Raw genomic sequence first — 8,286 nt, forward strand, 5'->3', positions numbered from 1 at the left:
GAGTTTGTTCAGGGATCATTGCCAAAAAAGACCAATCTGGATGGTTCTATTGGATCAATTCTGCTGAAAGATATCCTTTACACATGCACAACACAGTTATCCGTACTCATGTAACTCAAAACTTTTTATTTGAACGTCGTGCAAAAATTTTTTTCCTCAGCAAATGAAATCATTCTACTGCTTCTTATGAAGCGTTAGGAATGGGTCAAAATCCGATATCTAGCTGTAGGGAACAATGTGCTTAGCAAATGAATCACATCATTTTTGCATTTTATTTCTTCCACTTTTGCTGCTCAAAATATGGGTGTGCTCATATGAAGTTGGGACATGTTTTGGGTCCACTTCGTTCGAATGAATGGACTAGCGACTTCAAATGCAAATTTTGAAGCCACAAAAAACTCCTAATGAATGGGCTTGTGATTTCAAATGCCATGAAAGTTATCTTTTTTATTTGTTTATTTTTTATTTTTGATTTTCGGGTCTGCAGATACAATGCTGTTTATGGGACCTCAAATCTACTTGACGGTCCTGCTTGATCTATAGGAAGAAAATGTGTGGATAATTCTTTGCCTTATGACTGGTTAGGTAGCTGGGTGCAGCTTGTGCTTTAAGCAACGAGCCTTTATGAATAACTACTTCTTATTCAAAACTGACTAGAAGGGTTCCAATCAGTAAAAGAGTCTTTCGTCAAAGGATTGATTCTCAGCATAAGTCATCATCCATGACCAAGAGTGAAGACAAATGTTAGGCATGCCGCCTACCACACCAATGACTCAATGAGCCGGTGGTCCTATAACGATATGCATGCGCTGGCCTAATTATATTCAAAATTTCCCATGTGCATTCTCTAGCCTAATTTCCACTCGTTAATAGGACCACATATTCAAACTAACGCATCTTCCAGCTTTTAAGAGTTTCACACAAGCTAAGACCTCATTCTTAGCTGGCAAATGTGGACACCTCAGGAATAAAATAATAAAATATCAATGGATCTCCTTTAACAACTTAATGAAAATCAGTTCCAGTCATTTCACAATTGGGTCTTCGGACGTTGCTGGAATAAATGGAACTTGGTAGGGTCCACGGTGATTAATGAAGTGATGCCCAGTTAAAAAGGCAAATAAAAAGGATGGATTAAGAAACTCCAGTTTTGGACAAATATGATTTATTTAAAAATAAATCCAAAAAGTAAATCCCTTATTATCATGTGCAGATCCAAATCATAAAATCCCATATGATAATTATAATTTTGAATTTTTTCTTTAAATTATCAAACCTATAATTATTAACTATGATTTTAAATTTATGTTTAAAACCATAATTGATTTATGGTTTTAAACATAAATTTAATTATAGTGGTTGGAATGTGTCTCAAATTATGTTTTGAGTAAATCAGAAAGTTTATGATAGAAGATATTCTTGAAAAATGGGTTTCCTATTATTATAGGAAATATTATATTATGAGATCCTTTTAGGAAAAGGTATCTTTGATAATTATACATTTAATTTCTTATATAGAAACTTTTTTTGAAATTAGGAAAAAATATAGGATGAAATTTTAACAAAAATAGTAAGTCTTTTTTTAGGTATAATTTTGGATTTGGGATTTTAGAACTTTAAGGTTGTAATCTCCTTTAACAATAGTGAAAGTTCTTCTTTCTCTTCGACCATGGATATAGGCTTAGGGTCAAACCACGTAAATCATTGTGTATTTTATTTTCGTTTTTTTTTTTTTATTATTTTCGCCCTATTATTATTCTTTGTTGTGGTTTCGCATAACAAATTGGTATCAGAGCTTCGGTTATTAGACCTGGAATGTTGACAAAGTTTGAAGTTGAGAAGTTTGATGGAAGAAACAATTTCAGTTTGTGGCACATTAAGATGCGTGCCTTATTGGTTCAACAGAGGTTGTCCAAAGTACTAAAAGGTATAGAAGCTCTACTGACAATGATGTCTGATGAAGAGGATGATGAACTTATGGAGAAAACGCATAGTGCTATTCTATTGCGCTTGGGTAATGAGGTGCTTCGTGAGATTACAAATGAGGATATAGTTTCCAAGTTATGGTTAAAGTTGGAAAGTTTGCATATGACGAAGCCTCTTACAAATCGTTTGTATTTAAAGAAGTGATTATATACTCTCCAGATGAAAGAAGGTACATTCATTAAAGACCATCTCAATCAGTTTAATAAAATTATCATGGATTTAAGGAATATTAATGTTAGAATTGATGATAAAGACCAAACCATAATTTTGATGTGTTCCCTATTGAATTCTTATGAGCACTTTTCATAAATTCCATGATCTATCGTAAAGATACTTTCTCTACGAAAGATGTTAGAGCAACCTTGAACTCAAGGGAGTTGAAAAAGAAAGTGTCTGAGAGTAGAGAAGATGACTTAGGTAAAGGTTTGATGGCTAGAGGGAGAACATGGAAGAAAAATAATGACAGAAGAGGTCGATATCTAGATCAAAGTCCCAGGGAAACAACAAATGTTTCAAGTGCAAGAAAGAAGGGCATTATGCAAAAAATTGTATAGACCGTAAAGGAAAATAAAATGAGAAAACTTTTAATTTTGATGATGTAGAAGAAAATTCAAATACTGCAAATGTTTTTTCAATTACTTTAAAACTTAGGTAATTAGTGGATTCTTGATTTAGGATGCTCTTATTATATCTCCCAATAAAGATTGGTTCAATACCTACCACTAACATATAGATGGTGGGAAGGTTCTCATGGGAACTGATGTAGATAGAAAGGTTGTTGGGATAGACATAATTTGAATTAAACTGTATAATGACATTGTAATGACATTAACTGATGTAAGACATGTTCTAGAGTTGAAGAAAAAATTGATGTATTTAGGGATGCTTGACTCCAATGAATGCACATATAAAGTTGGAAGTACAGTTTTGATGATTGCACATAGTGCTATTGTCGTAAAAAAAAATCCCTATAATGGACAATCTTGCAAATATAATGATTAAGTTCGTTCCTACGATTAAGTTCAAGTATTGCTTGGACTTAATTAGTGTTAGTAGTATTTGAAGGTCCCTATGGGGTATAGGAACGAAATAACTTGGAAGACTTTTGAATTTGTTTGAATATTGGGAATTGAGTTAAGGTGGAGATTGTTGGAAAGTGTTTCAAATTGTATTTTGAATCAATTGGAAAGTTATTGACAACTTGCTAATAAAAGATATTCTTAAAAGTGAGTTTCCTAGTCATATAGGAAATATCTTATTATGATATTTTCTTTTTAGGAAAAGATATATTTGACAATTATACACTTAGTTTCCTATATAAAAATTTCTGGAAGAGATTTTGACCAAAATAGTGAGTATCTTTTTGGGTATAAATTGAGGTTTTAGAATTTGAGAGCTTTAAGCTTGTAATTTCCTTTAACAATAGTAAAAGTTCTTTTTCATTTTCACCTATAGATGTAAACTTAAGGCTGAACTACATAAATGTTGTGTATTTTGTTTTCATTTTCTTATTCTCTTCTCTTATTATTATTTTTTGTCGTGGTTTTGCACAACAATAGTCACTAATTATGATTTTATGTTTGAAAACAAAAATAAAAAATAAAAACTATACTTATTAAAAAAAAAAAAAAAATCTTCGGTAACTTGAATACCCAAGTGTGTCAAATGCAGTAGTTTGATAGTTATTTTGATTGAACATATACTTTTAGATTTCTTTTTATTTTAATTTTATGGTTTTTTTAAAATATATTCTTTTTTCTCAAAGCTTAGAACTCAACATGTCCTTGGTTATGCATATATTTTTTTAAACTATAAACATATATAGATTATAAAGTATTAAGGATGAGGATTGAACATATAAAAAATGGACAAGAAGGAACAAATTGAAGATTCATGGTGGTGTGTGAAATGAAATCTCCAATAGAGATTCACTAGTTATGCTATGAATGTGGTGGTTTGAAAATCCAATAGCATCGTCGTTGAGAATGATCAAATTTTAGGGTGTTACCTGTTGATACCAGGTCAACTAAAGATGGATTCCTCCATTTGAAGTGGCAATGAAAGCTCCTATTTAGATGTTGGAATATGGACTTCCTACTTCCTTGCACAAAGATGTCCGGACACATCCTCCGAAGCCCAAGTCAGATGCTAGGAAGAATGGAAACCCTTAAAACAAGAGAGAGAGAGAGAGAGAGAGAGAGAGAGAGATCATAGAACTCACAGTGTCCTCTCTCTCTATTCTATTACAGTAGGGTGTTTATAGTGTTCAAAGGTGGAGAGAGACTCAATAGTGTTGAGTTGGCCATTGTAGTGATGATTGTGCAATATTGACAGGGCAGTGCAGTAGTGACAGGGCAATCATCATATTTGCAGAATGGCTAGGGGCAGTGTCAGAGGGCACGTCATGACATAGCTTGTTGCTTTTTCAATCTTGTTGGTGACCTGAGACTTGACGTGCCTGTCTATTGAAGTAGATGTGAAGATGGGAAGGGTCCTATAAGTCAATCTGGTGTCAGTTAACTAGGACCTCGCATATTAGAGAAGATTTGAGGCTATCGGGGGGATGCGAGCTGCTCAGTGGCGCAAATGGTCCGAACAGAATGTTCCACCGGGTTCCTTGAAGGTTGTCTGAGTAGTGATGAAGAACTGTCACGTGGCCTAGTTGGGATAATGCCACATGGATAGACGCGTGAATGTACTCGTGGGTGGACACGTGGGATAAGGCTCCTACAATGCCCCCTTCAGCAGGTGCAGTTGTGTCCGGACAGAGATGGATGGGCTGAAAGTATCCTTTGGAGCCTCCCCAGTGTGGGTGAGACATGTGTCAATTGGCTACAGGAGGGATACTCCCGTCGAGGCGTTTTGTCAAGTGGCCTATCGCTTCAGGGTGTGCTACCTGACGACTGCCTTTTAGGATTCCTAAGGTTTTGGTTCCCTATTAATAGAGGACCTCAGACCTTTTGGGATTCATTTGGACGTTTCTTGTTTCCAAGGTTTTCTTTTCTCTCGCCATTATCCCCTCTACATTCTACATCCAGTTACTGTTTTCCTGTCGCCTCGTCGTTTATCTTCACGGTGACATTTACATTCTGCCTCGCCACATCTCTGGTGGCTGGGACATCTTCCAAGTGGTCCTGCTATTTTTTCTAGTTTTGGCCTAGGAAATCTCAGTTTTTGCTAGCGCTGCTTCTTTTGAGTTTTGGTAAGACTTTGTTCCCTCATACTGGCTTTTTACTTCATTTGCCATATTTAGTTGCTATTGGGGATTATTTTGAGTTTGTGGTTTTACATGACACAATATAAACATTGTGGTGTATAGAATGTAGGGTTGTACTGGTACTTCTTTGGGGAAGGAAGACTGCCGCTGGTGATAGGTCCGATGGCGTTTGTTCTTCGCGGTTTCACTTTTGTTTTATTCAAGACCCGTGTGGGGTATGGTTAAGGTGGAGACCCTTGGTTGGGGTCTACCCTATAGGCTGAGCTAAGAGCTCTATTCAAGTATGGGCTTTGAGTCAGTGTAAGCTGGCCCTTGCACAACTGAGGTACTGCTCATGAGTAGGGGGACCGAGTGACTGCTTTATGATGTTCGGTCGTTGTGTCATACAGGTCTTACTCGACCCACCGCTTCAGAATGTCATCACGAGGGGGTATTGCTTTTACCAGCGCGACTGGTTAAGATAAGACGGGTGTCTAACCGAGAGAAGGTATCAGATGCATTGATGCAAAGAAGTCCATCAAACTTTTTACTGAACGGAAGTTCAGGGAGCGTTTCCATGTTCTGTATGGGGTCATAATCCGCTTGATGGGTGGTGGCCTAGTGTCAACCGAGGAGGAGCCTTTTAACGCCACTGTTTTTTAGTAAGGAGCAATTCAAATGCCAGACTCCGTTTTTCTCTTCCCTTCATCTTCAAACAGTTTCTCCATTTTACAAAGATTCCCCCAATCTTCCTCCATCCGAACGCTGTTAAGATACTGATGGGGTGTAGCATTTTGAATATGCTATAGCACTTGGATCTTTCTTTGCTAGATGTTCTGCCTGTCTATACGGTCAAGATGAGTTAGAAAGAAGTTTTCAGTTTGTCTGCTCATATTCCGTCACTTCAGTTGGTGATCGGACTTCCAGATTCCACCAAGAGTGCAATAAAAGGACACATTGTTGTTTCGGGCCCTTGGGCTAGTTTATATGAGCATCCGACTCAAGGATTTGAGCCACATCGTTCATTGGGAATTCTGGGTAGAGAAGATTGTTGTTCTCTTGTCATTTCCTTTATAATTATTGGATTTTTGTTGATATGCATCTCTTGATGTATTTACAGGAAAGAGGAGGAAATACTAGCTGGTAGAGTCAGTGGATAAGACTTTCTTTGACCGACTAAACAAGTTATTTGTGATTTCTGTTAGTGAGTAGAATCATGAGACTTTGATGATTGATCAGAATTTGCAAGCAGTGGTCCAGGACTCTCAACCGTACGCTATCCCTACTCTTCCTTGTTTTGAGCCTAGAGTGTTGGTGCCCGGTGAACACCATGTGTTGAAGGATATCATTTTTTACAAGGAAGCCTCAACGATAGATGCGAAGGCAAGGCAAGACCGACTCAATAAAAGAGAGCAAAAACGTCAGGAGGGGACCCTAAGACATGCTCCAAGCGTAGGTCGTCCGGCCACCAGCTCTGCTGTTCACCCCTCTTTCAAGAAGAAGTTTGTTTCTTGGCTTATTGAGAAGACCTTGGATTTATCTCCGTCTTCTTCTTCTCTTCCACTCTCTGTAGACGCCAGTAGTAACCAGGTCTTAATCGGATCGCCTTTAGTGGGAGTCAGTCCGAACCGGGAACCTGAGCTAGTGGTGCCATGCATTATCCTTAAGCCGGAAGGAGAGTGAGAAGAAGAAGAAGAACAAGAAGAAGAAGAAGCACAGATGGCTTCAAATCTAAGGTCCGACTTCAATAAGAGGCAACGTAAGCGCCTTTCTGAAGCACTTTCGATTGCACCTCTGCCTACTAAAAAGACTCGCCCGAAGGCTCCTCACTAGGAATCAGTTTTGGATGACCCTATGGTGTAGATGCCTCATTCTGATTCCATGAGACCCGGACAGGAACTGGTTGCTAATCCTTCTATTGAAGACATTTGCCTGGCATAAGATGTGACTCCTGTAGCCACTCCGGGCGGCAATATTAATGAAAGAGACACTCCGATTAGTCCTTCAAGTTGGGAGGATATAACGACGCGATTGAAGTTGGTTCCTTGCTTTACTACACCCAAACCTCCAGCATCAGGTGTGAATGCCTTCTTTCCTTTCACCCGCCATCATTTTGTTGAGTTACGTAGTGATCCTCGCCTTGCTGGCGTGGTTCACCCCTTCCATGGCACTTTGGAGTCTATACTTCAGTGTACTTATCCAATGCAGAAGTACATTGCCGAGGAGACGACGAAAGTGGTAAAATTTGCTCTTTCTTTGCCCAAATCTACTTAATGTCCGACTCTGACACTTGGTTCAATGTTGTTTTAGGGGGTGGTTGCTATCCATAACCTGATGCGGCAACGAAGCTTGCTCTTCAAATGGTTGGAGGTCTCAAAGAGCATGCATGCATTTTTTACCCAATAGATAGATAACAATGAAAGACTTTGCGCTCAGTTTGTGCGGGTAAAGAATGAGCTAGCTGCTGTTCGAAAAGCCGTTGTAGATGCGAAAAAGCTACTGAAGGAGTTAGAAGAGGGGATGCAAGTGGTGAAGGTTGAGGCTTGCTGGATGAGAGAGGAAAAATAGGCTGTAGAGGCCAAGTGCAAGAACGCTGAGTAGGAGAGGGACCAACTAAAGAAGGAGCTAGAGGAGCTCCGGGCAGTATTTGAGGCTCAGAAAAAAGAGCTTGAGGAGCTTCGAGTTGGGTTCATTGTTGAAAAGAAGGAGCTGGAGAAAAATTATCAGAAACAAGTTGATGAAATGTTCTTCTTCGGCTACTAATACTGCATGAGGAAGAACGACATCATACAAGATATCCCTAGATACCTTTCTGATGAAGAAGAAAATGCAATAGTTAGTGGCCTGACCCAAGGAGAAAAAAATCCGGATGCTACTGGTCCATCTGGACAGTGATTTGTTTCCTTTGTACTTCTTTTTTTCTTTCCTCTTGCTTTGCCCGAATTATAATGACATTTAACACTTATTACTACATATTCCTTTTATTCTATTTGTGTCTTCTTATTGAAGTTTTTTTCTTTTTACTCAATTTATTGATAGAACTGTTTTAAGTTAGATACATTCTAGGGGCGGAGCAGGGGTGTTTGTCTAGTGTTTGCAAGTGG

This window comes from Vitis riparia, chromosome 8 (genome assembly GCF_004353265.1).
Source record: "Vitis riparia cultivar Riparia Gloire de Montpellier isolate 1030 chromosome 8, EGFV_Vit.rip_1.0, whole genome shotgun sequence".
NCBI classification, from domain to species: domain Eukaryota; kingdom Viridiplantae; phylum Streptophyta; class Magnoliopsida; order Vitales; family Vitaceae; genus Vitis; species Vitis riparia.